Source organism: Mustela nigripes, chromosome X, assembly GCF_022355385.1.
Source record: "Mustela nigripes isolate SB6536 chromosome X, MUSNIG.SB6536, whole genome shotgun sequence".
NCBI lineage: Eukaryota > Metazoa > Chordata > Mammalia > Carnivora > Mustelidae > Mustela > Mustela nigripes.
The window spans coordinates 94,113,663-94,140,888 of record NC_081575.1 but is presented as its reverse complement, the minus strand read 5'-3'; the positions used below and the strand labels follow the sequence as shown (position 1 = coordinate 94,140,888).

At 37.1% G+C, this 27,226-nt stretch overlaps 1 pseudogene; it reads right to left on the bottom strand.

Annotated features, from left to right (window-relative positions):
• LOC132007176 (poly(A) polymerase alpha-like) overlaps positions 1-26,771 on the bottom strand; it is a 59,102-nt pseudogene extending 32,331 nt beyond the window's left edge.
• Positions 26,772-27,226: the final 455 nt, after the last annotated feature.

Below are 27,226 nucleotides of genomic sequence, written 5' to 3'. Positions count from 1 at the left end.
AGGCAGAGAGGCAGGCAGAGAGAGAGGAAGGGAAGCAGGCTCCTCGCTGAGCAGAGAGCCCGATGTGGGACTCGATCCCAGAACCCTGAGATCATACCTGAGCCGAAGGCAGCGGCTTAACCCACTGAGCCACCCAGGCGCCCGCAAATGTCTTTTGATATTCTGCTATCAGTTTTTTGGATATGGGATTGTTAGATTGTGGTAGAGTTCTATTGTTAATGTTTTGAGGAGACTTCATGCTATGTTTCATAGCAGTTGCACCATTTTACATTCTCAGAACAGTGCACAGGGCTTCCAATGTCTCCGCACGCTTGCCCACCCTTATTATTTTCTTTTCTTTTTTCTTTCTTTCTTTTTTTTTTTGGATAGTGTGGATGTGAGGTGATAGATGATTGTGGTTTTAAACTGCATTTCTTTGATGGTGAGTGATGTTCAACACATTTTCATATGTTTGTTGGCCATTTATATATCATCTTTGGATGATATAAAAATGTCTATTAAGGTCCTTTGTCATTTATTAATTAGGTTATTTTATTTTTTGTTGTCAAGCTGGAGGAGTTTTTTAAAAATGTATATTCTAGCTACCAATCCTGTATCAAATATAGGGTTTGTAATTATTTTCTCCCATTTTGGTAGGTTCCCTACTTATTTAGTTGAGTGTTTTCTTTGATATACAAATGTTTTCAAGTTTGATGTAGCCCATTTGTCTAATTTTTTGCTTTTGTTTGGTCTTTTGGTGTCATATCCAAGAAATCATTGCAAGCATAATGGCAGGAAGCTTTTCTCGTACTTTTTCCTTCTAGGAGTTTTATAGGTCTAAGTCTAACGTTTAGGTCTTTAATCTATTTTTTAAAACAATTTATTTATTTATTTGAGAGACAGAGACAGGGAGAGAGAGCACAAGCAGGGGGGAGGGGAAGAAGGAGAGGAAGGGGAAAAGAACCCCAAGCAGACTCCCCATTGAATGCAAAGCCTGACATGAGGCTCTATCTCAAGACCCTGAGATCATTATCTGAGCCGAAATCAAGAGTCAGATGCTTAACTGACTGAGCCACCCAGGCACCCCTCTTTAATCCACTTTGATTCAGTTTTTATATAGGGTGTAAGATAAGGGTCCATTTTCTTTTTTGTCTCATATGAATATCCAGTTTTTCTAGCACCATTTGTTGAAGGGAGTATCTTTTTCCTATTGTGTGGTCTTGGCACTCTTGCTGAAGATCGGATGGCCATATATGTGAGGATTTCTTTCTGGGATCTCTGTTCTATTCCATTGGTGTATTTGTCTGCCTTTTTTGCCAACACCACACTGTTTTTTTTTTAATTTATATTAAATTAGTTAACATATAATGTATTATTGGTTTCAGGGGTACAGGTCTGTAATTGATCAGTCTTATATAATACTCAGTGCTCATTATACCACATAACCTCCCCAATGTCCGTCATCCAGTTACCCCATCCCTTCAGCAACCCTCAGTTTGTTTCCTGAGATTAAGAGTCTCTTATGGTTTGTCTCCCTCTCTGGTTTTGTCTTGTTTCATTTTTCCTCCCTTCCCCTATGATTCTCTGCCTTGTTTCTTAAATTCCACATTTCAGTGAGATCATATGATAATTGTCTTTCTCTGGCTGACTTACTTTGCTTGGCATAATACCTTCCAGTTCCATCCTCATCATTGCAAATGACAAGATTTCATTTTTTTAAAGGTTTTATTTATTTATTTGACAGAGAGGAATCACAAGTAGATGGAGAGGCAGGCAGAGAGAGAGAGAGAGAGAGAGGGAAGCAGGCTCCCTGCTGAGCAGAGAGCCCGATGCGGGACTCGATCCCAGGACCCTGAGATCATGACCTGAGCCGAAGGCAGTAGCCTAACCCACTGAGCCACCCAGGCGCCCACAAGATTTCATTTTTGATGGCTGAGTAATATTCCATTATATATACACATACCACACGTTCTTTATCCATTCATCTGTTGATGGACATCTGGGCTCTTTCCATAGCTTGTTTATTGTGGACATTGCTGCTATAAACATTAGGGTGCATGTGCCCCTTTGGATCACTACTTTGTACCTTTGTGGGAAATACCCAGTAGTGCAATTTCTTGGTCATAGGGTAGTTCTATTTTCAACTTTTTGAGGAACTTCCATACTGTTTTCCAGAGTGCTTGCACCAGCTTGCATTCCCACCAATAGTGTAGGAGGGTTCACCTTTCTCCACATCCTCACCAACATCTGTCATTTTCTGACTTGTGAGTTTTAGCTATTCTGACTTGTGTGAGGTGGTATCTCATTGAGGTTTTGATTTGTATTTCCCTGGTGCCGAGTGATGTTGAGCATTTTTTCATGTGTCTTCTGGCTATTTGGATGTCTTTTTAGGAGAAATGTCTTTCATGTCTTCTACCCATTTCTTGATTGGATTATTTGTTCTTTGGGTGTTGAGTTTGGCAAGTTCTTTATAAATTTTGGATACTGGCCCTTTATTTGATATGTCATTTGCAAATATCTTCTCCCATTCTGTCAGTTGTCTTTTGGTTTTGTTGACTGTTTCCTACTGTGCAGAAGTTTTGATCTTGGTGAAGTCCCAATAGTTCATTTTTGCCTTTGTTTCCCTTGCCTTTGGAGACATGTCTAGCAAGAAGTCACTATGGCCAAGGTCAAAGAGGTTGCTGCCTGTGTTCTCCTCTAGGATTTTGATGGGTTCCTGTCTCACATTTAGGTCTTTCCTCCATTTTGAGTCTATTTTTGTGTATGGTGTAAGGAAATGGTCCAGCTGCATTCTTCTGCTTGTGGCTGTCCAATTTTCCCAACACCATTTGTTAAAGAGACTGTCTTTTTTGCATTGGGCATTCTTTCCTTTTTTGAAGATAAGTTGGCCATATTGTTGAGAGTACATTTATGACTTCTCTATTTTGTTCCATTGAACTATGTGTCTGTTTTTGTGCCAGTACCATGCTTTCTTGATGATTACAGCTTTGTAATAGAGCTCGAAGTCTGGCATTGTGATGCCACCAGTTTTGATTTTCTTTTTCAACATTCCTTTGGCTATTCAGAGTTTTTTCTGGTTCCATACAAATTTTAGGATTAATTATTCCAGTTCTGTGAAAAAAGTTGATGGTATTTTTTTTTAAAGATTTTATTTATTTATTTGAGAGAGAGACAGTGAGAGAGAACATGAGCGAGGAGAAGGTCAGAGGGAGAAGCAGACTCCCCAAAGAGCTGGGAGCCCGATGCGGGACTTGATCCCGGGACTCCAGAATCATGACCTGAGCTGAAGGCAGTCGTCCAACCAACTGAGCCACCCAGGCGCCCAAGTTGATGGTATTTCGATAGAGACTGCATTGAATGTATAGATTGCTCTACATAGCATAGACATTTTCACAATATTTATTCTTCCAATCTATGAGCATGGAATTTTTTCCCATTTCTTTGTGTCTTCCTCAATTTCTTTCATGAGTGTTCTACAGTTTTCTGAGTACAGATCCTTTGCCTCTTTGGTTAGTTTTATTCCTAGACCACACCATTTTTTTTTTTTTTTAATTATTATTGTAGCTTTGTAATACGTTTTGAAATCAGAAAGTATAATGCTACTATTTTCTTCTTTCTTAAGATAATTTTGAAGGCCTGTGGTCTTTGAGATCCCATATGAATTTTGGGATTCTTTTCTGTATCTGCAAAAAATGCTGCTGAGATTTTGGTAGAGATTGCATTGAATCTGTGAATCACATTGGATAATATGGACATCTTAACAATATTGAATCTTCTAATCCATGAACCCAGGATGTCGTTCCATTTAATTTGTGTCTTCTTTCATTCCTTTTAGCAGTGTTTCATAGTTTTTAGTGTGCAAGCCTTTCATCTCCTTGGTTAGGTTTTTTCCTAAGTGTTTCATTTTTTTACATGCTATTGTAAATTAAATTGTTTTTTAAATTTCCTTTTCAAATTGTTCTTTGTTCATGTTTAAAAATGCATCTCATCTCTGTGTGTTGGTTTTGTATCCTGCAACATTGCTGGGTTTATTTTATTAGTTTTAACAGATTTTTTTGGTGGAATCTTTAGGGTTTTCATAGAATCATAGCATTTTCATATCATCTGTGAAAAATAGATATGATAGTTTTAAAATCCTGTCAGGGGGCCTGACACCACACATTAGCTATAAAATTGTACCTTAATCAATTTACAATGAATTTTTTTTCTATTTCTCTGTCAAGGGAAAGAAGTACATTGAGCTTTAACTTCAATGAGTCAGAAGAACTGACATAAGACTATATCCAAATAGAAATGAAGTGTCACTTTTATGCACTGATTCTAATTACATTTCTAGTTACTGATGCTTTTATATCAGTAAATAGAAATAAAGTTTAAGTTCTATATCCTGAAAAGATTATTTTTTATAGCACTGTACATAGATAAGTATGTAGTATGGAGGAAAAATGTCATCACTGTCTCAGAAAGGTATTTTTTTTTAAAGACTTTACAAATGAGATTAATAGTCAACCAAAAGCAGTATCATCTCATGCTTGGGAAAAAGTTTTGTCATTACTATTATTTGTCACTACTATTCCTTTCATCCCCACAATACTGTCACAGAAATGGCTATTGTCATTTCCTTTCCCCACATTAATTTAAAATATTTATTAAATTTTAATTATTCATTTAAAATTATTTTATATTTCCTAGTCTTTTCTATTTATAAAACAATTAAAAATACTCCTAGCTTGTGAATCATTTTTTTATTTTATATTTTCCAGTGTTCCAGAATTCATTGTTTATATTCCACACCTAGCGCTCCATGCAATACATGCCCTCCTTAATACCCACCACCAGGCCTAGCTTGTGAATGTTTTTTAAACTCCCACTAATAGGAAATTGAGTCACTGGTTTCATGTGAGTTTTAGGAAACCATTATAATCTATCCTATTATCCAGAAAATAATCTACTGATCATAGAAATAAGTACATAAGTAACCATTTGCAGATTATGAGCCAACCATCCTTTGAATTCCACAAGCACCCAAGAAAGAAACACTTACTTGAAAAGCACAGCAGAGAAATAGGCAGCAGGTGTCATCCTTTTGGGATTCGCTTGGAGTAAAACAATCTCTGGTTCCATCGAGGCAGTAAGAGGGTGCTCATTCTTTTGGCTGTTACTGTTCTGTTTCCTAACAATGCAGAGTTACATTTGTAGTTTGTTTATAAATGGATAGAAAATACCTCCACATTTCCAAACTGACACATTTTTAATACCTCTCCGTCTTTCAAATTTGCTAAAATTGTTGATTATTTCCTTACTGGCCGACTTAGCACTTGTGAAATTTTACTTTCTTTTTTTTTCAGTCATAGAAGGTACTTTATTTTGGAAATCATAACAAAAATAAGATGATATTCACTGAATTATACAATTTAAATTCAAAATGACCATTTTAAACTATGACTCTTCCACTACCTACCTGTAAGATCTTGAGTCAGGGAGTTACCCTCACAGTTTTGTTTCTTATCCAAAAAGTAGGGTTGCTCTGATTATTAAATGCACATGGTCCAAGGTATAATTGCTGAATGTATATTATCTGCTCTTTTATGCTAAAATACCTTAGATCGGACGCCTGGGTGGCTCAGTTGGTTGAGCATCTGCCTTCGGCTTGGGTCATGATCCTAGCGTCCTGGGATTGAGTCCCTCCTCAGGCTCCTTGCTCAGCGGGGCGCCTGCTTCTCACTCTGCCTGTTCTGCCTGCAGCTCTCTGCGCTTCTGCTTTCTCTGACAAATGAATAAATAAATAATCTTTAAAAAAATACCTTAGAAATAGGAGTGATTGTGTAGCTCAGTTGGTTAAATGTCTGCCTTGGGCTCAGGTCATGGTTCTGGGTTCCCTGCTCAGTGGGGATCCAGCTTCTCCCTCTCCCTCTTTCTCTCCTTCTCCCCCCAGCCCTCTGCTGGTGCTTGCTCTTGCATTCGTGCTCTCTCTCTCTCAAATAAATAAATAAAATCCTTTAAAAACATGAAATAAAATACCTTAGAAACACCAAGATAGAGTAAGTGAATTTGAAGAGTTCATTGATAATCACCTATGCCAATCCTACATTTAACTGGTGAGGAATTTGAATGAATTGCTGGTGATTACAAAATTAGTTAGTAGCAGAACCAAGGTTTGGGTCTAGATTTCTTAATTGATGCTCTAATTTTCATGAACATTTCTTAATTCTAGTTCTTATAAAGAATGTTTCTTAGTTTTAAAAAGGAAAGGAAACAGTTAAAAGCAGTTGCTGACTACTCATGGCAATTTCCAGTTGTAATAGCACTTTCATGAATAAAGAATCCAATAAATAAATATTATAGTAACTCCGGATGTTCAATGTAGAACAAGATAAAGTGGCCAGATGGTTCATTTCAATGTAAAAATATTTTTCTTGACTATTTTAAGACTTCAAAAATCTAAAAGAAAGCACTTTCTTCTCTGACTTAGGAGGAGAAAAACCAGAACAGCAAAAGTGCAACTGTTGAGAGTGGCGAGGATTGGGTTGGGATAAGGTTGAACTCACTACCTCACAAAATTTTATCTTGTAATGAAGAGGGGATGGATCCATTCTGGTTTTTCTATGGAGAGAGTATACTCCAGCAGAATAAAAAGAGAGGATTTCTAATTATTTTGAAAAGTAATGCTTTCCATTTTGCTATCATAAGTATATAATGCTATGTTGATTGAAAATTCAATATTAAACTAGCTGTCAGTTATAATACTGAGCATATTACACATGCTGAGTTAACTTACCTTTAGAGTTATCCTAAAAGGTATGTACCATCTCCACTTTTGTTTGAAGAAATTGAAGAATAAAAAAAGAAATTGAGACTCAATGTAGTTGTTTATTGAAATGAGAGAATCATAGTTTTATTCTGGGTTTCTAAAAAAAAATATTGGGTTCTAATTCTGTGAGGTTGCTATGCCTTATTTAGGCCATGGAATAGTCCAGAAGAAGCCCCACATTCGCTGCTACCGGCTGGGCAATGGACAAGAGCAGAACTAGGGCTGAAGTTCAGTCAGTTAAGAACTGATTCAGCTAAAATGATTGTTAACATTTGGCAATATTCCTGCACCACTTGGTGATGGCTGTTGCCACAAACTTCCATGTGGATCTCCCACCTGCTTCCTACCAGCCTGCTTGACACCTCCTCCCCTGGGAATTTTTAGATTTCCCCACAGTCCAGTAGGCAGGAAGCATAGGTGATGCAGCAGAAGGTTACTCTACCCTGCCCAGGGCTTTGCCCAGCAGCGGAGTGAAGGATAGTGAACTACCCACCTTCTTTGTCATCCCATTGGCCAAAACCCACCTGGAAGCCAGAGAACAAGGGAGTCTAAGATATGCAGTCTGTTGAGGCCAGCTGCCTGAGGCTCAGAACCAAGCAGGGTACAGGTAAGAATGGATCTGGTGGGGCCAGTGGAATCTAAGAAGCATGGCAGTAGGATGGAACATCATAACAGAAATTAAAATGAGCTCTAAAGCAGTAAATGAATCTGTAGTTCTGGCACAGCTGAGTTTATGGCCCTATGTTCATGTCTGATATAGGAACCCTAAATTAAGAGGAAGAAAGAAGATGATCTGGGTTTCAGTTCTTTCCAGGGATAGTAGGTTTATGCTGCTGTTATTTCCTCTTCTGATCTAGAGGTTTCTGAAATACCCCTGGAGGGGTAATAGGGCTTATAGATTCTAGAGGAAGCTATGTAGATGCAGGGCCCTGAATTTGCCTATCATCCTCCAGCTGTTGGAAAATGTCAACCCTTACCTCAAATTTACTAATATTCACCTTGTTGACGTGGGAATATTTGCTGAAGAGATGCATTTATGATAATAGTCTTTGAAGTTAGACTGTGGGGTTGCTGGCTTTTCAGAACCTGGAAGGCTGAGACATGGATATTTTCTTAAAGAGACATATTTAGGGAAAAAAAAAAAGGAAACATATTTAGGAAGACCTTACTTTCTCTTAACAAATAAGTAATGTGAATATGCTCTTATTCAGTTTTGTTCAAGAGACAAAATATCTAGTATTTATAAACATCTGCTAAATAGAAACATATAGATTTTCATGTTAAGTCTTCTAAGAGTACTTTGTAAGTGTGATTACAGGAGAACAATGATATAAAAGCCTGAGTATAAAACAGTGGGTATTTGAACGTTTTGCAATTCTGACAGAAATTTACTTACATTAGAATATCACAGGAAGCTGTGTATGATGAAGGCACCCAGAGTCTAGTGAGAAGTCGTGTAGCTGTGTGATACCCCCGAAAGAACTGTATTATCATGGTACTTCCATTAAGCTCTATGTAGTTGGTTAATGAATCTGGAAATTACATTATTTCCATGTATTAGTTTTCTGGGGATGCTATAACAAAATTCTACAAACTAGGTGGCTGAAACAACTATATATTTTTACAGTTTTAGATGATAGAACCATTTAAGGTGTAGGTGGGTTTGGTTTCCTCTGAGGCTTCTATCCTTGGCTTGTAGATGGCCGCCTTCTTGCTGTGCCCTCATATGGTCATCCTTCTGTCTATGTTGTTTGTTTCCTAATTTCCTTTTCTTTTAGTGACATCAATTATATTGAATTATGACTCACCATAACGACCACACTTTAACTTAATGATCTCTTAAATCCCTATCTCCAAATAAAGTCTCCAAATACAGTCATGTTCTGAGTTACTGGGGTTAGGGCCTCAACATAGGAATTTGGGAGGGACTCAATTCAGTCCTCAACACTCTATGAGCACTCTTCACACTAATCCATAACCCTTTCGATGTGCTGTACTTAACTATGTGCTGCATGCAATATTTATTGACATATTTTAGTTGGATGTCTATGCAATATCCATTTATCTCCTCCCCTTCTTCAAATTACCAAGATATTCCCTTAGTTATCCATCTGTTAATGATGGTCAGTCAGTATATTCTATTCTCTTTATTTTTTTTTTAAGTGTATTTATTTGAGAGAGAGAGAAAGAGAGAGAGAGAGCACGAGGGGGAGGAGCAGAGGGACAAGCATACTCTATGCTGAGCAGGGAGCCTGACCGGGGATTCCATCCCAGGACCATGAGATCACGACCTGAACTGAAACAGGGTCAGACACTTAACTAACTGAGCCACCCAGACATGCCACCCCCCCCCCCATTCTCTTTAGATCAGTTGCTGTACGCCATTCTCTTTGGCCAGTCCCTGGTGCAGTGCTGGACACATGATTTATGCCAGCCCAGTTACTATATACCTATATGTTTCTTTCTTTTACTGTGGCAGGTATTTTTTCTTTTGAATATGGACAAGAAAGCATGTAATCTTTGGAGTTGTTGGCAGCCATCTTGTGACTGTGGAGGGGAGCCAGGTCTAAGATGATGCTGTAGAAGGAGAGACATGAAAAGAATCAAGACTCTTGTAGACCCCATTTATCTTTTTAATCAAACCATCCTTGAAATTAACCCCACATCTGGATTTTCTCACTATGTAAACCAAAAACTTACCTTTGTTGTGTGGGCCATATTCAGCTTGGTTTTTTTTTGTTTGTTTGTTTTTTGTTTTTTGTTTTTTTGCAGCTGAATGCATTCAGATACTTTATGTTTTTCCATCTTTCAGAGACAACCTTCCATCAAATCAATAAATATTTATTGTTCAACTACTCTGTATGTGCCAGTCACTCTACTAGATGCAAGACACTATTATACACATCAGATAACCCTTATTTTTCTTTTTTTTTTTTTTTTTTAAAGATTTTATTTATTTATTTGACAGACAGAGATCACAAGTAGGCAGAGAGGCAGGCAGAGAGAGAGAGAGAGAGGAGGAAGCAGGCTTCCTGCGGAGCAGAGAGCCCGATGCGGGGCTCGATCCCAGGACCCTGAGATCATGACCCAAGCCGAAGGCAGCAGCCCAAACCACTGAGCCACCCAGGCGCCCCAAGATAACCCTTATTTTTCTTAGCATGCAAGTCTACTTCAGGAGATAGAATTTCATTAAATAATCACACAAATAAATGTAAAATTGCAACCTTTCTTGGGCACAAAAAAGAAGTCCACCCAAGGATATAAAAGACCATAAAAGGAGGAGTTCACTTAGTCCTTGTTCCAGGTAAGGTTTCCCTAAGGAGGGAACATTTACCCCATAATTTGGAAGAAAAGTACCAGTTAATTAGATGACAGAAAGGAACAACATGGATGAAGTCTATGAATAGGAAGGAAGATGGTACAGCATTTAAGGAACTAAGTGAATGCCAGGATGTGTGGCTCATGTAGGGAGGGTATGGCATGGTATTCTTTTAAAACAATACTTGTTGCAGAATCTGAGATCTAGGACTTCTCTCATGCTATCTTTTTGCTTGAAAAGAAAGTTACGATTGCCACATTATTGAAATTTTCATTAAATAAACCCCAATTGCCAGAAAAAAATTAGGTGTCATTAGTTCGTGGTGTTCCTTACCTCAAAGGTGAGACAACAGATACTCCTTGTAAATTTTATGCTGAAAACAACTTGGACATTTCTTTCTCCACTTTACCTGGAAATAAATCTGGCATAGTCAATATATGCAAGGATTAGTGTAGAGTTTCTGTGTGTACATAGACATTTGTGCGTACGTGTGTATATGTGTTTATAGACGTGTTTGTGTTTATTTTTGAATGTGTGTGAGTGTGTGTATTTATGAATGCCTGTGTTTCTATGCTTATTTATGAGTGTATGCATATGTGTTGGATATGTGTATATATTTATGAATGCGTGTGTATGTGCGTGTGTAACAAAGGCACTAGATAGAAGCTTGGCTCTGTCCCTGCTATGGGCCCCGGCCTAGGCAAAGATATATAGTTATATTCAGAATCCATTATTATAAAGGGATTTTCCTGTAAGATTGTCAAAAGGTTATATTAGGACACATGGAACATTTACCAGATTCTTCAAAGTTTATTCCAAACATCATCATCAGTCCTTTCTGGCTCCTTCTCTCTGGACTCCCACAAGAACATTTTAAGCCTGTCGATCTTTCTGCCAAGAGTCAAGTTCCAAGGGCAGAGAGAAGTCTTGGTTGAACAGAAAACGAACTCTGGACTGACGCTTTGAGGACAGATCCTTAATTTCTTAATTTCTTCTCTCCAAGAAATCCATTTATGAGTGATATCTTTCTTATAGAAAATGTCTGCAGCATTGCCTTCAGGTTCCTTATGCAATAAGATATGAGGAGCATGGTCTAATGGATGTAATGGGAGATTCAGCAGAAAGAACTACTTGAGAGGAAAATAGTAGGCAACACCTTTACAGATACTTTACAGATCCCCCAACTTAATCACATAGTGGACATGTTTTGAGAAAATATTTTCAGCTATTATATGCTGTGAAGCTGTGAATAGCTATTATATGCTATGAAGTAGAAGGAAATATCAGAAGCTATACTTTCTGTTAAGTATGCTATATTTCCTGAGTCATCTAAGACAACTATGTTATATTTAGTTATATAGGTAAATATGAAAATAGTACATGAGCTATTAAAATAACAGTTTGAATAGAAAAAGAGCAATGCTGCCTGGCAGGAGAATATTGATAAATGAATCCTAGAAATCAGTCATGTTAATTCAGAGAAGAAAAGCATTTTTCCAGCTATAGAAAGCAGTGTCATTATTAAGAACAGACAGAAACTGAATTTAACAAATGGAAAAGATTTATGAATCAGGATTACACATGGCTGCTAGCTCAAGAAAACCCTCTGAACAGCGGCTTTCATGCACAAAAGTCTAGGAATAGGCAATCCACAGTATTAGGAGGCTCCCTAGTCTTTTTAAATTTTTAATACATTCTCTCTTGAAGATTTTATTTATTTATTTGTCAGAGAGAGAGAAGACAAAGGGAGAAGCAGACTCCCTGCTGAGTATAGAGGCTGATTCTAGGTGCAATCCCAGGACCCTGGAATCATGACCTGAGCCAAAGGCAGACACTTATAACTGACTGAGCCACCTAGGCATCCCAGGAGACTCCATATTCTTTTCAAGCACTCACATTCCTTTGATTTTCCTGCCTTACCACATGTGGTGTGTATGGCTTTCACCCTCATGGTCACAAGGTGGCCGCTGGACTTCTACTCATCATGTCTCCCCATTTTCCAGGTAGGAAGACAGGAAAAATATAAAAGAACAAGGAAAATGTTTTTCTCCTCATGATCATTTGCATTTTTATTTTTTGATAATAATCTTCCTCAAGGACTTTGGTGTGAGACTTGTTGTATGGCCTCCTCTAGGTGCAAGAGCGGCTGGGAAGTCGAGTATTTTCCTGTCTAGATTTAAGAGTAGAGGAAAGTGAAGAATAGGTTGATAAAGCTGTTGAGTGAGCCAACGTATAACATCTGCCTCAAGGGTAACTGATCTTCGCACACTGTCTCTAAGTCTGGACTGCCAAGGGAAAAAGTCCAGGGTATATTATAGGGGGCAGTAACTAAACATTATTGGTTTAAACACAGGAAACACTAAAATAGTAGTGAGAGAAATATTACAAAGATGGTTGGTGCCTGTACTAGGGTGAATAGTGTACCCTCAAAATCCATGACCATGTGAGGGTGCCTGGGTGGCTCAGTCAGTTGAGCATCTACCTTTGGCTCAGGTCATGATCCTGGAGTCCTGGATAGAGCTCTGAATGGGACTTCCTGCTCAGCAGGGAGCCTACTTCTCCCTCTCATCCCTGTTCATGCATGTGTGCTCTCTCTCTCTATCAAATAAATAAAATCTTTAAAAAAATTCATGACCATCTAGAACCTCAGCATGTGACCTCAGGGCATGGCCCTGCTGATAACTTGGTTTTGGACTTTAAGCATTTAGAATTGTGAGACAATAAATTTCTGTTGTTTTAAGGATTTGGTTTATGGTACTTTGTTATGGCAATCCTAGGAAACTAATATAGGGCCCTACTGTGAAGTTCATAGAATATCAGATTTAGAATTGAGTAATTATACTGTCAACCAGTATCTCAAAGTGTTCTCAAGTGTCTTAGAAGATGTTGGAGGATGTTCTGCAGCAAATGATTTTGATGTAGAAATAAATTTGAGAAGTGCTTCATATCTTAGCTCTAACCTGGAAATTCACACTGAGTTTTTGGGACATCAAAGGTTATGAGAAGTAGAGAAATTAACTTTATTCTGTTTACCCTATATTTTTCAGGTGTATTTAATCACAGATTACTGTTTCCCCCTCATCAAACAGCATGTAATGTGTCCAGATACCTATGTGTTCTGAGGATCTTGGATGAGAAATACTAATGTAAAGGACAAGTCCCTGAAGGGGTGGTATGACCAGTGTAACATTTAGGACAAGGGATCCTGCAGAAGTGTATAAGATGACATGGAGAGGAAAGGAGCAGAAAGCAGGGAGAACAAGTCACAACAGGGAGGGTGGTGGTGACAAGAAAAAGATTAGTGAAGGGGTGCCTGGGTGGTCCAGGTGGTTGGGCATCTGCCTTCACCTCAGGTCATGATCCCAGGGTCCTGGGATGGAGCCCCACATCAGACTCTCTGCTCAGTGGGAAGCCTGCTTCTCCCTCTCCCTCTGCTGCTCCCCCTTCTTGCGCTCACTCTCTCTCTGTCAAATGAGTAAATAAATAAAATATTTTTTTAAAAAAATCAGTGGTGCAGAGATAACCAAGTGAGAACACACAAGGTGTGAAGAAGACATTAGCTGAACAACTCTTTCCTATTTACAAAACAATGACAGAATTAAACAGACCTTTTCTTTAAAAGATTTTATTTATTTATTTGGCAGACAGAGACCACAAGTAGGTAGAGAGGCAGACAGAGGGCGGCGGGGTGGGGGGGCGGAGCCGGGGAGCAACCTCCCCGCTGAGCGGATAGCCTGATTCAGGGCTCGATCACACGGCCCTGAGATCATGACCTGAGCTGAAGGCAGAGGCTTTAACCCAGTGAGCCGCCCAGGCGTCCTTAAATAGACCTTTTACGGTGAAATTTCTTTTGTGAAATTTTGTGCAATTATGGACTGGCATTCATTGTAGCCCTGTAGGAATTTCATGATTATTTTATTTTTTTAATTTTGGTTTCTTTCTTTTACTAGACATATGTAAAATATATTTTTCTATTTTACCTAAATGTGAGTCCTTTAAAATAAATTTATTTCCTTACTTAAAAGAGAGAGAGAGCGTGCACACGTGAGTAGGGGGAGGGGCAGAGCGAGAGAGAGAGAGAGAGAGAGAGAGAGAATCTCCAGCAGACTCTCCGCTGAACATGGAGCCTGAGGAGGTGCTCGATCTCATGAACCTGAGATCATGACATAAGCTGAAACCAAGAGTCAGACGCTTCACTAGCTGAGCCACCCAGGCGATGCAGGTGGCATTCACTTCTAAGCAAGGTCTAGTTATCGGTAAATTAGTTTAAAAGGTTTACCTAAAAAACATCTGTCATAAACTTGTTTGTACCACCTCCCTTACTTAACATCTGTCTAAAATTAATATCAGAATATTCTAGGCTTTGATGACAGGTAATTCTCTGGAACTTTCTGCTGCTACTGCACCTAACAATTCTAAGCCATGGTGGTTACTCCAGGTTGAGTGCTATAGATTTGTTCTATCCCTACTTGAGGGAACAACTGAATAAGAAATGGCAGTTGCATTTTAAATTGAGGTAACATTTAGAAATGATTTAAGAAACTTGATTAATGACAACACAGACTTTTAAGATTTAGTCATTAGGAGACTTGTTTTTACCTTTTTCATGTTTGTAACAGGTTCTAAATAATGTTCCATCAACCTATTATAAAGCATTTATAAATGGCATTGCATAGAATTATTTACGTGTCTCTTGAAAATGATAAAACATTTCTTATAATAAATTATTATGGAAAAGGCAATGCTATTAATCATTCATTGAATGTTAATAACATTTGTCAATGTTTATTTCCCTTAAAGTGGCAAGAAAAATAGATATTTCATATTGAAAAATATCAACTGAAATAAGGATTTTACTTTTTTTAGATTTGACTCTGGACTGAAACAGATTTTTACCTTTTAAAAATTCTAGTTACTGACATTAGTATATATGAAAAGAACATGCTTGCATGTTTTATGATACAGTCTCCACAATAAAGAAGTCTGTGAGAATATAATACATAAGGAAAAAATTAAAGTTGAATTATTCACTCTAATTTTATTTTCTATTTTTTTATGCAGTATAATTTTAAAACATCCTTTGTATTCTTTAACAAAGAAAGGGTCTCTAAATACTTATTCACATTCTTATTTAGTGTATTTATGCCATCTTCTGGTGATGATCAGTTAAGTTGGAAATATTCAAATTAATAGGTCCTGATAGCATCAACTACTTTGGTATTTTCACACCAAGGAGAAGCTGGAAGTAAAGTCAAATTTGGGCGAGACTGAACAAAAGAGCCTCATTTTGAACTGTGCTTTGTTGAGTTTAGATCTTCAGGAATATAGAATTTTGTATGTATGGCCTCTTTTTCATGACAGATATTTTCTAACACAAGTAAAGACTTCATGGAAATATACTATGAGTTTCACAGAAAGGCTTCTCTGTAGAATTCCTCAAACTGAAAACTGAAAATCGCACCTTATGAATCAGATGATCTAGGTTCATATTTTCCTCTGTGTTTATTTCCCTTTGATATTCTCTAACTCAGGTCTTTTAAAGCCCCTTTCAGTGGAAAAATCAAGGGGTTCCAAAGACCCTCTTTGAGAAGGTAAGCTTTAAGATTCCTGAATTCTGCTTCATCTGGAACAGCTCCATGTTAATTGAATTTTTTGAAAATGTCCAACTGAAACCACTACTTTAACCTTAAATAAAGTCAATAGTGCTGTGAGATGTTTAGAGATTTTTGTAGCTATTCAGGAGTTTCTCTACTTGTCTCTCTTCCAACCTCCATTTCAACCCTCAACCAAGATGGTGGTCTGTATAGTAACAAGCAAGAAACAGAATGAATTTCAGGAAATATTTTGGGGTTTTGAGGTACAGTCATAATTGCCCTCTGGGAAATTCTCATTCCATTACTATTGGGTGTTTTATTTTAATAGGAAGGTCATAGTTTTCTTCCCTAATTGTTCAAAAGTTGTAGACATGGCTGGCAAAATAAGAAGTATGGAGAATTGAAGTGAAGTTTACAGGACATTCATTCTGGATTAATATAATTATAAATTAATTCCTCAAGGTAGATACCTATGATTTGGAAAAGCTATCATTTAACACAGCATCAGATAGGCCCAGAACCAACTGATTGGTGAAATATGTATGAAACTTTAAAGTATTTATAAGCACAAGTTCTGTTTGATTATTATATGGTATAATGAATCCCTCAGTTCTTGGTTTAACATTATTTAACTAATTTGTCATATTTTTATTAAAACACATATATTTGCTGATATGATTTTATTCAGTAAAAACATCCAAAATAACATTTTTAAAATTTTTTTTAAGATTTTATTTTATTTTTTTATTTATTTGACAGAGAGAGGGAGATCACAAGTAGGCAGAGAGGCAGGCAGAGAGAGAGGGGGAAGCAGGCTCCCCGCTGAGCAGAGAGCCCGATGCGGGACTCGATCCCAGGACCCTGAGATCATGACCTGAGCCGAAGGAAGAGGCTTAACCCACTGAGCCACTCAAGTGCCCCCAAATAACGCATTTTTATTATGAAAAATTTAACCATTGTTATTGAATGCTTACTAATTTCTAGGAAGTACACTAGGTACTTTACATACATTATTGCATTTACTTCCATTTTGTTTAAGATTTTATTTATTTATTTTTTTATTTTTTTATTTATCTATTTATTTATTTGACAGAGAGAGAGCACAAGCTGAGGGAGCAGCAGGCAGGGGGAGAGGGAGAAGTAGTCTCCCTGCTGAGCAGGGAGCCCAATGACAATGCAGCATGGGGCCTGGGATCACGACCTGAACTGAAGGCAGTTGCTTAATGGACTGAGCCACCCAGGTGTCCCTATTGCATTTAATTCTTAAAGCAATCCTGTTACCTATTATTTTACTCACTGTAGGCAGGGGTTATATAGATTTGTCAGATTAAGGATCTATCAGTTCTATAGATATGACCATTGATTTTTTTTATGATAACCAAAGTAATTTAACATTATCATGCAATTTGCAATATCCTGGCCTATTAGTAGATTCTTTTTTTCTCAGTAGGCATAATGGGATATTTTCATATTGTATTATAAATAAATTTTCCATAAAATATGAATGCTCTATATTAGAAATAAAGAACAAAAACATAAAATGAACATCGTAAAACATCAAAGTAATCCTATTTTAATTGATTAGACTAATATTTTATAATGTCATTGCTCATATCAATCACTGTTCTCATTTTACATTTGGATATATATGTTCTAAATATTAATACACAGATAAATATATATTGGTAGCTACATAGAATATGTATAGATTTTAACTAGGATCACATTAGTTTTATCACATGATATGCTTTTAAAAACTTAAGGTTAACTTTTCTTATATAGTGAGAAATTACTTGAAGCCACAATTTCTAATGGTTGTATTCCATCATATTAATTAAATTATCTGTTTCTAAATATTTATTTTCTGATACAGTACTTGATTTCTGCAACCTTAATTTGCAACCTAAATCCTGTGCTCATAATCTAAAATTTTATATCTGTACGGTGCTGTATATAATGCTCTACATGTGTATGTTTCATTATGTTAAAAATTGTGATTAAATCATATCTATATAATCTAGGGTAGTATAATTTTATTTGAAATGGAAATATGATAAAGAGTTTATATCATATATCTTGTTGACTAATGTTAATGGCAAAGTGGTCATGGCTTTCAGGTGAAGAATTGTCCTTAGGACTTCAGTTTAACAAGTTAGAGAAGAAGAGAAAAGGTGAAAGGAAATTATCAGCTATCATAAACCAACTCAGACACTCTGTAATTCCTTAGTTCTTTGATCCATAGCTAAACATACTTCTGCTAATCCAGAATACTTTCTGAATGATGACAAACATATTCAGGTACTAGTTAAGTCTACTTTTATAATGAAGTTACTTTTTTTTTTAAGATTTTATTTATCCATTTGACAGATCACAAGTAGGCAGAGAGGCGGGCAGAGAGAGAGAGGAGGAAGCAGGCTCCCTGCTGAGCAGAGAGCCCGATGTGGGGCTTCATCCCAGGACCCTGGGATCATGACCTGAGCTGAAGGCAGAGGTCTTAACCCACTGAGCCACCCTGGTGCCCCTATAATGAAGTTTCTTATTTTCATATTGAGTTAGTCCTTTAGAATTTTTTGAGCTTTTTTTTTTTTTTCAGAGTAAATATGTGGGGGACAGAATAACCAGAACTGAGTATGAGCCATCTGTTATACACTAATAATTTTAAGGTATTCAGTGATGCCTTATTTAATGGATTTTAAGTTTGCTTTTTTGTTTTAGGAAGAAGCTTCGTTACTGACAGAATATAGTGTCATGAGAAAAGAATGGAAAAGGTGATATTCTGCTTGAGAATGCCTTCACATACACCTGATCGTATGATACTCTCCTGCACACCCATTAAAGCCAACTTTAGAGAGAACTTTTAATACCAGATGAGGAAGTTAAAACTAATATAAGCCCCATTGCCAGTGTTATGTTGATTCCAGATCCTCCTTTTTTGGTTCTGTCAAATGCACTGCCTTGTAACATTGTAACAGTGTTGATAATGACAAAAATAAAAATCAGGGTAATATGGCTTCAAGTAGAGGGAAATAAAATTGAGTGATTTAGATGAGGCTAAGTTATGAAAAGCCTCAAAAATTGGATGGAGTGGCGCCTGGGTGGTTCAGTTGGTTAAGCAGCTTACTTGTGATTTCGGATCAGGTCATGATTGTGAGATTGAGCCCCGAGTTGGGCTCCATGGACAATTTAAGTTCTCTCTCTCCCTCTCCCTCTGCCCTTCCATCTCTTCACCGCCCCCCCCCCCAAAAATTGGATAGAAATGTCTAGAAGTGGTGCAGCAAACAAAAGAAAGACCTTTAATTTGGCAGAATGAAAATATTTTGGGAAAGATTAATCAGGGATAGTAATTTTATCTTTTAGTTGCTAGAACCTAAATAAAATATTGAATTACATAGATTAAGAACATCCTATATTACCAAGTAAGTTCACTTAATAGAGCATAGAAGCAACCTATATAGTGTATTCAATCATCAGTCATCAATAGGACGAGTTAAATCAGTCTTCAATCAAGTAACAGCCTTAAGCCCAAGAAAATAAGAATATCACAAAGTAACAAATCATTCAAAAGGGGATCAGGAAAAACATGAATTAATAGAATATAAACTGTCTTACCTAGTTTATACCACCATCTGAAATGGCTTTCTTAATTCATTGGGCCTTATGGACCTACCGTGGAAAATGAGGGAATTGAAAATCATTATCTTGAAAGTTTCACCTTGCAATATTAATGTATTTCCCAATTCTAAGATGCACATTTTCCACATTTTAACTTCTCTGAAATCAGGACATGTCTGTATCTTCCAGTTGTCATTGTCCAGGTACCAACTATGTTGTATTTGTTGTTGCCTGCTCATATGCACTCTTAGTCATTGCTTTTAATACCATTTCAGCTGAGTTATGTTACTAAACAAACATGTTGAGTTTCATTGCTTTACACTTTTATCAGTAATTATAATATCATGCATTTTGGAATATAGAATTATTTGGCCATGAAAATACAGCACTGGGGTGCAAATTTAATGCTATTAAAGAAAATATTTATCATTGGGGGAGTGAACACCATTTCATGGTTTTGTGCAAAGAAATATAAAAATGCTTCATGAGACGGAAGAGAGAGTCCCATCATGAGTAGACGTTGCTGTTGTAGGTTTTGTTACATTCTTTTGGAATTACCTCATATACTCCAAGAGATGTCACTTTAGGCAAGAGAAATTTCCAAATCTCTTGGAAATAGAAAACTTCAAAGCAAAATGCTTGTATGACTAGATCATGCTAAAGCAACTTACAAATTGCTTTAAATTAAAGCAATATATATTAATTTAGATTGTGATCTATTTCTTCTTCAATTGTTTTAGTGAGCCTTACAATTGATGCTGTTTTAGATCTGAAGAAACTCGATATGTGATTCTAAGCAGCCAAAACGGATTTTTCAAATTTCAGGCATTATCTCACATATTTTACTCAACATGTATGATTCTAGATCTCTTATGTAGTTGACTCTTAAGTTATGCAGAGTCTTAAAAAATTGCTCTAAATGCACACCAGATTGGAAAAATAATTCTGTTTTTTAATGGGAGGAATATAAGTTTTAGTTTCTACTTTACAATGTCTGCATAAAACTAGATATAGAATCAACATTATATCCAATTTTATACTTAATATCACAAGGAACTTGTGAGCAAACTCTAAACAAATGGACTGAACCACTAAGGATCATTAATTGAGTTGCACTGACAGCTGGGAATCATTAGAAAGAGATTTTCTGCCCTTAATTCAGTTGTAATTATCACACACAAGAAGTTATGATCAGAGGCTAAACGTCATCCCTGCATCAACAGTCTTGATAAGTTTTATAACTTTCAATCAGTTTTCAGATTCCAAATGAAAAATCCCAGATTACCCTCCAATTATGAAGTGCCATCAGATTCTCTAATGCCAGAGTAAAGTAGGCACAGTCCTTACCTACATATTACATAGAAGGCTAAAACTGTGAAAAACTGCTTTCCAACGTATGTGTGTTTTAAATAGCCAACTCTGCAACATTTTCCCAAGAGTTGCTTTTCTGGGCTTTGTGCGTCAGTTATTTTTCTTCATGGATGCAGCAGTGTTTTGCAATTATTGGCCATCTTTTACTCCTGATTTCCCTTGTAGAAGATTGATTAGCACAATCAGTCACTGGAAAGCAATTTTCATCACCAAAGGCAGCTTCTTTTCTCTCTTGATTAGCAGCCCTGCTGCAAGTTATTCAGCAGAAATAGATAATCCGCAAGAACACTGCCAGACGAACATTCTGATAAGAAAAAGAGGGTTGAACCTGAATATTGCTGACAGTATCCCCGGTAGACAATTGATCAAAGAAGCCTTGCTGCCTCTTGTTTTTGTGATACTATTCTTTTATTTAGACAACAGGGCCTTCAGTACTGGTTTTTGTTTTTCTCGCTTCCGTATGAATCTGTGCATCTTTGAGAACACATATTTGCCCGTGATCTGTAAAGAACACATATTTGCCCGTGATCTGTGTGAAGTGATCATCACAAGCCGATGATTCCTTATTTCCACATGTATTCTGTCAGCCACACTAAAAGCAGTGAGTGTCTGTCTGAAGGAATAAGTCAAATAAAATTCAAGTGAACCAGATAATTGTTTATTCCTTTAAATTATGTACTGTTACATAATAAATCTTAGCTCTCCAATTTCCATTTAAAATCACTTTAGGGAGGAAATATTTGTGTTGTTAGAGGGATAAAAGGGGGAAGTTCAGCAGTTCTTTCTTCTGCCGGATTTACTTTCTCTGCTCAGAAAGAATAATGCATGTGGAAGCAGCAGAATAGAGGGGAGAAGTTAATAGATTTTGGAACCGTCCGTATTGTGTAGTCGGTCTACGTAGGTCTACTACAAGCAGGGCTACATAATAGCTGTGTGGCCTTGGGCAAGTGAATTAACATTTCTGAATCTCCATTCTCTCATCTGTAAAATGAGCACAGTCTTGTCAGCATTAGAGGTAATGTATACAAGAAGCCCAACTCAGAGTAGGTTCTTAGTAAATGAGAGCTTTTAATTACCTGCATCTATATCGACCTACCTACCTACCTATTTATTTAGGCAACTAGATAGGTAGATAGATAAAATAGCAAAAAGACTAAGTTGAAGCTCTACTTTCCTGTCCCTACCTGGAAGTGAAAGAGATAGAGAATCCTCATCTAAACATTTAACTTCACCAGTTTTAGCTCACACAGTGCTGAAATTCTAAGTTGCCCAAGCAGTGCTACATCAGATGATAAAACAATCTGGCCATCCAAATCCAAATGGAGAGCCATATAATTTTTTAGACTTTAGTCTCTAAAGAAATGGCTATGTATGTTTACATAGACCCTTTCCAAAAAAGGTCTTAGATCTAATTTGTATGATATGTCCCCAATCATAACATCTTATAGATTTATGAAAGTAAATGCCATCCCCTTTTGTTCTTGGATCTGTTCTTCATAAACTAGAGTGATCTCCTTAAAATGTCAAGTGGACCATGTTAAGTCCTCCCCAGAACTTTTCAAGGATTTCCCATTATACCTAAAATACTATTTTGAATCCTTTGGGAGCGGACCTTTGCCTTCCTCTACACGCTCTTTGCACTCACTCCATTGCCGTGCCAATGCCCTGTCTGTGCTACTCCTTCTGGGCCTCCTTTCATTCCCTCCAACACTCAAAGGTCTCACCTTAAGGACTTTGTTCATCTTTCTCCTTGCCCTTTCGATACTTGGCTTCTTCTCATCCTTGAGGACATGCTGCACATTATTACTTTTCAGAGAGGCCTTCCTTGAGTCTTCAGTTGAAATTAGGTTCCTTGTATACTTTAGCAATATAAATTTACACTTTATACAGCACTCCTCATGGCTCTTCTCTGTGTCTACTTACGTGATAGTGTATTCCCTCCAGACAAGTCAATATGTCTGTGCATGGGCTTTATCTGTTTCACTCAACACAGTATCCTTAGAACCGAGTGCAGTGCCAGCATTTCTCAAAACAGATGAATTAATGCTGTCTCAAGTCTCCTTTAAATGGACAGGATAAATTCAGTCAATGGATCTGTTAAAAATAAATATATATTTCTCCCCTTCTGAGGATCTCCTGTCCATATGGCTTTGTTTTGCTATTTTTCTTATTCAGGTGGTTATAAATGGTTGCTATAGATACTGATATTAATCTCTGAAATCTTTTCTATAACGGAGTAAGAAAATAGTGTCATTAGGGGAAAATGGTTTAATTGATGAATAGAGGAATTCAGGGAATGTCAAGAGGACAGAGTGCTATTTGGGGCCATGGAATATGGGAGAAATCTCCTATACCAAGGTGATCAATGGATTTGAAGGATAAGCATATCCAACATGCAATTTAAATTTACTTGATATACCATGTTTATACATTTTTCAGTAGAATGCTGTTTAGAATCATATTCTATTCACATTTGGCTTGGGCCCTCATGGAGTAGAGTGTATGTCTCATATTAAGTTTTCCCTTAGGATGGAAGAAAAGGAACACTCCTGAGACACAGAGTAGAGGATAAGAATTAACTCTTCTCTAACACCCCTACCAGGAATTTACAAAACTCCTTGATGGGATATTGGACTATCTACAAGGATCTGAGACCAATATTACCTAGATTTTTTTTAAAGGCCCTAGACTGTGTTTCTAACAAAGAGCTTAGGGTTGTTAAGCTTAAGGACATCATATAGTTGACCAAGGGCTACAAATATAACTTATTAAAAACAAGCTTCAGATATTGATGTTAGAAATGTTTTCTAGGAATTATTTAATAATTCTGTTAACACTGTGTCATCTCTGCCATAAAATAGGCCATAAGTCCATTGAAACCACATGAAAACAAAAAAAGACCTATTTGTTCCTAATGCTTTACAGTTTTCCAGGATCTAGGAAGACAGCTTTGTATATCTGTTATAACGTTTTGTAACTGTAACTTAAAAAGTATTATATGTATGTAATGAGCTAGACAATAAAATGTTTTTTAATTGTACACATATACATACATACACACTCAATAGAGATAGAGATATACACATATCTATGCATGCATATATATAGTATATATTACCTGTATCAAAATATATCTAGTAGAAGTATTATAAATGATTTCCCAAGATAACTCCTAAATGTATAGATAATAAAGCTTATCATTAAATTTATCTAACCATTTATAATAAAACCTAAATCTCTAGCTCTAAATCTCTAATGTTTGTTCTAAATGAACAGCTCCAGCTGGTATTTTTATGTTCTTAACATTAGAAAATTATACTTTTGTCACAGAAAATTACAAATACTGAGCATAGTTAAATATATTCCCAATCCCAGTTTCTTTAATCCTGAACATTTAGCATATTTCATCCCTGAATTTTTCTCTGTAAGCTTGGTATTGGTTGTTGCTCCTGTTTCTTCCTCCCTTTTCTCCTCTCCCTCCTTCCTGCCGTCTCTTTCTTTTTTTCTTTCTTTCCTCCCTTCGTTCTCTAAGTTTGTTATGTTAAAAATGTGTTTTTAATTCTGTTTACAATATAGCTCTTAAAAAATAAAAGGAGTCTAGATATTTCAAGGCAAAACAAACTCAAAGTCCACTCATGAGATACTACATGTATCATGTGAAAGCAACAGTCTGATCTCTAGGTTATGAAAACTAGAATCAAAAAGTCACTACAAAGAAAACGTCCAACTTTCCTGCTTGGCAAAGTTTGGGTGCAATTCTGCAAAATGTTTAATAAGCTGAATTTTCCCCATTGTGTCACAAAATGACAAAACTGAAATCCATGCTGGGGAAGTTTCAATCTAAATCCATAGCTACACAAAACACCATACAAAACACAAAACATTATACCTGTTAGTGTAACAATATTTTCTTAGAGAGTGGGAGGGAAGGCAAAGTGACTACAGAGAATGAAAATGCGGGAAGAAGAAATAGTGTCTACTAGATAGCATAAACTAATGGTGAAAAGAAAGCCTCAGTATATCTCCTAAGGGTGGTAAGACTATACTTCAACTTTGGAACATTACTTTAGACAGAGAGAGGAAGGGGCACCTGGGTGGCTCAGTTGGTTAAGTGTCTGCCTTCAGCTTAGGTCATGATCTCAGGTCATGGTCTCAGGGTCCTGGGATTAAGCCCCACACCGGGCTCCTGCTTGGCTGGGAATGTGCTTCTCCCTCTCCCCCTCTCCCCCCCCCCCCCCCCTTGTCCCATCTCTCTCTCTGCTTCAAATAAATAAATAAAATCTTTTAAAAATTTTTAAAAAGATGGGGTGCCTGGGTGGCTCAGTGTGTTAAGCCACTGCCTTCAGCTCAGGTCATGATCTCAGGGTCCTGGGATCTAGCCTTGCATTGGGCTCTGCTCCGCAAGGAGCCTGCTTCCCGCACCTGTCCCCCCCCGCCTGCCTTTCTACCTACTTGTGATCTCTGACTATCAAATAAATAAAATCTTTTAAAAAATTTAAAAAAGAGGAAGAGTTTGAATCATTGCAGTTAAGCATGAAAAGTGCAAATATGATAGAATAAGCCCAATGGAGGATTCATAAAACATGTTTGGAAAAATCTGTTTTATTTGCCCTGATGAAGAAAGAGTAAGTTTCTCAATATCTGACATCCTTCATGGACTGTTGTTAGCAAATTAATAATAACACTCCTACCTCTGCACTTACTAATTAGGACTTCTGAACAAATGTGGATTATCCCAGGAAGTGAGGTCACCAAGTAAATCTAAACCATTTCTTTCAGTCATGTTAACCTTATCCACTCTATTCTCCTTTATTTTTTTTTTAAGATTTTATTTATTTATCAGACAGACAGAGATCACAAGTAGGCAGAGAAGCAGGCAGAGATAAGGAGGAAGCAGGCTCCCCACCGAGCAGAGAGCCCAATGAGGGGCTCTATCCCAGGACCCTGGGATCATGACCTGAGACGAAGGCAGAGGCTTCAACCCACTGAGCCACCCAGGCGCCCCTATTCTCCTTTATTTTTATTCTCCTTTTTTTTTTTTTTTTTTTTTTTTAGCACTTGAAGACAAGAGATTGAGTTGGCAGATACTGTTTATGGATCCCTGAAGTTGTTGACAGGTAAATCTCAGTTTTATTGAAACTTTGATAGTAAGAATAGGATTTGCAGACTGAGCAAGGATATTGGAAAGGTCCATATTAGGTGTTTTGTGAGGGGCTAACAGAGAAGCCCCTTAGTTTCTAGTTGAGTTGTAATTTTCTTCATATAAAGTTGTTCATTTATTTCTGTTTTCTCATGTCCATTCAAAACAAGACTGTTAGCTTCTTTACTTGTTTTATTCCCTTCTGTTTGGTTTTCTTGAGACACTCTATTTTATTTGGTAAGGATGTCCTCTTGACTCCTACTACAGGAATAGGTTATTTTGCTGCTATATTCCTGAAGGTATAGGTGGTTGGTTTACAAGGCATGTTGAAGACTGGACTCTAGGGACAGTAGGCTTTGGTCATGGAGAAATGGTTGGTTGTGTGGCACTTTGAGACATGTTTATACTCGATGTACACCCTGAAATTTCACTCACATTTACTTGTGGTACAGAAACTTCACTAGCCTGAGTGTTGGTCACAGATGTTGCTGTTGCAATTGGAGCAGAACTGTTACTGTCCCAGGAGCTGTCAGGACAAGTCAGTGGACCTGTCTTCAGAGCAAGATTCCAAGAAATTTAAATTAAGAAAGATTCCATAGAAATTTCTAGAAGGTTAATGCATAGGCATGAAGTTATCACTGTCCACTGAGAAGTAGAGACTATGGTCACTCAGACCTACCAATCTTACATCTTCTGTTGAAAGATTTTTCCTTTTCTGAGGCACATGATTAGATAGTATTGAAGTTGATTTGTTTCTACATGTGCTACAGCAACTTTCGCATGAACTTCAAATAGTTTGCTACTTACGGCATGCCTGTGAACTGTATCTGTGAACAACTGAATATCATAGGGTAAAGTAACACTGAGATTATCAGAGTTTTTTTATTTTTTAGACACTGAGTCAATCACCTCTATAGTATGAAATTTTTTCATATTCTTTCTCATCCTCCTTTTCAGTCTTACTGTGGGCCAGTTTTCTCCTTTCCCCTGGATAAAATTTCTGACATGACTTCTAGTTTTTCCAGTCCCTCCTAAACAATAAAAAAATTAATCTCTTTAAAGCACTGACAAGTTCAATATCATCTCATAATGACTCAACTCCAGTCTAGTGGTATAGTAGTGGTATTTCAATTGCCAAACTTATTCAGAGTTAAGTTTTCTCCCTCCTGAGCACAGAGCTTCTTGAGTATTGGAAGCTCCTAACAGGAAAGGACAGAACTATCAGTGTCTTATCTTATCTTCATTGTTTGTTGATTACTATATGGCTGACCCCAGGGCAATGGTGAAAAGGACTGGAGCTTAAGTGGCTAGACCAGTTGGAATCTGGTGTTGGGGCACTTTGGCGATAGTCTTTCCTTCCTAAGGGGTGCATTTACAGGGTTCTTAGCAATTTTCCTATT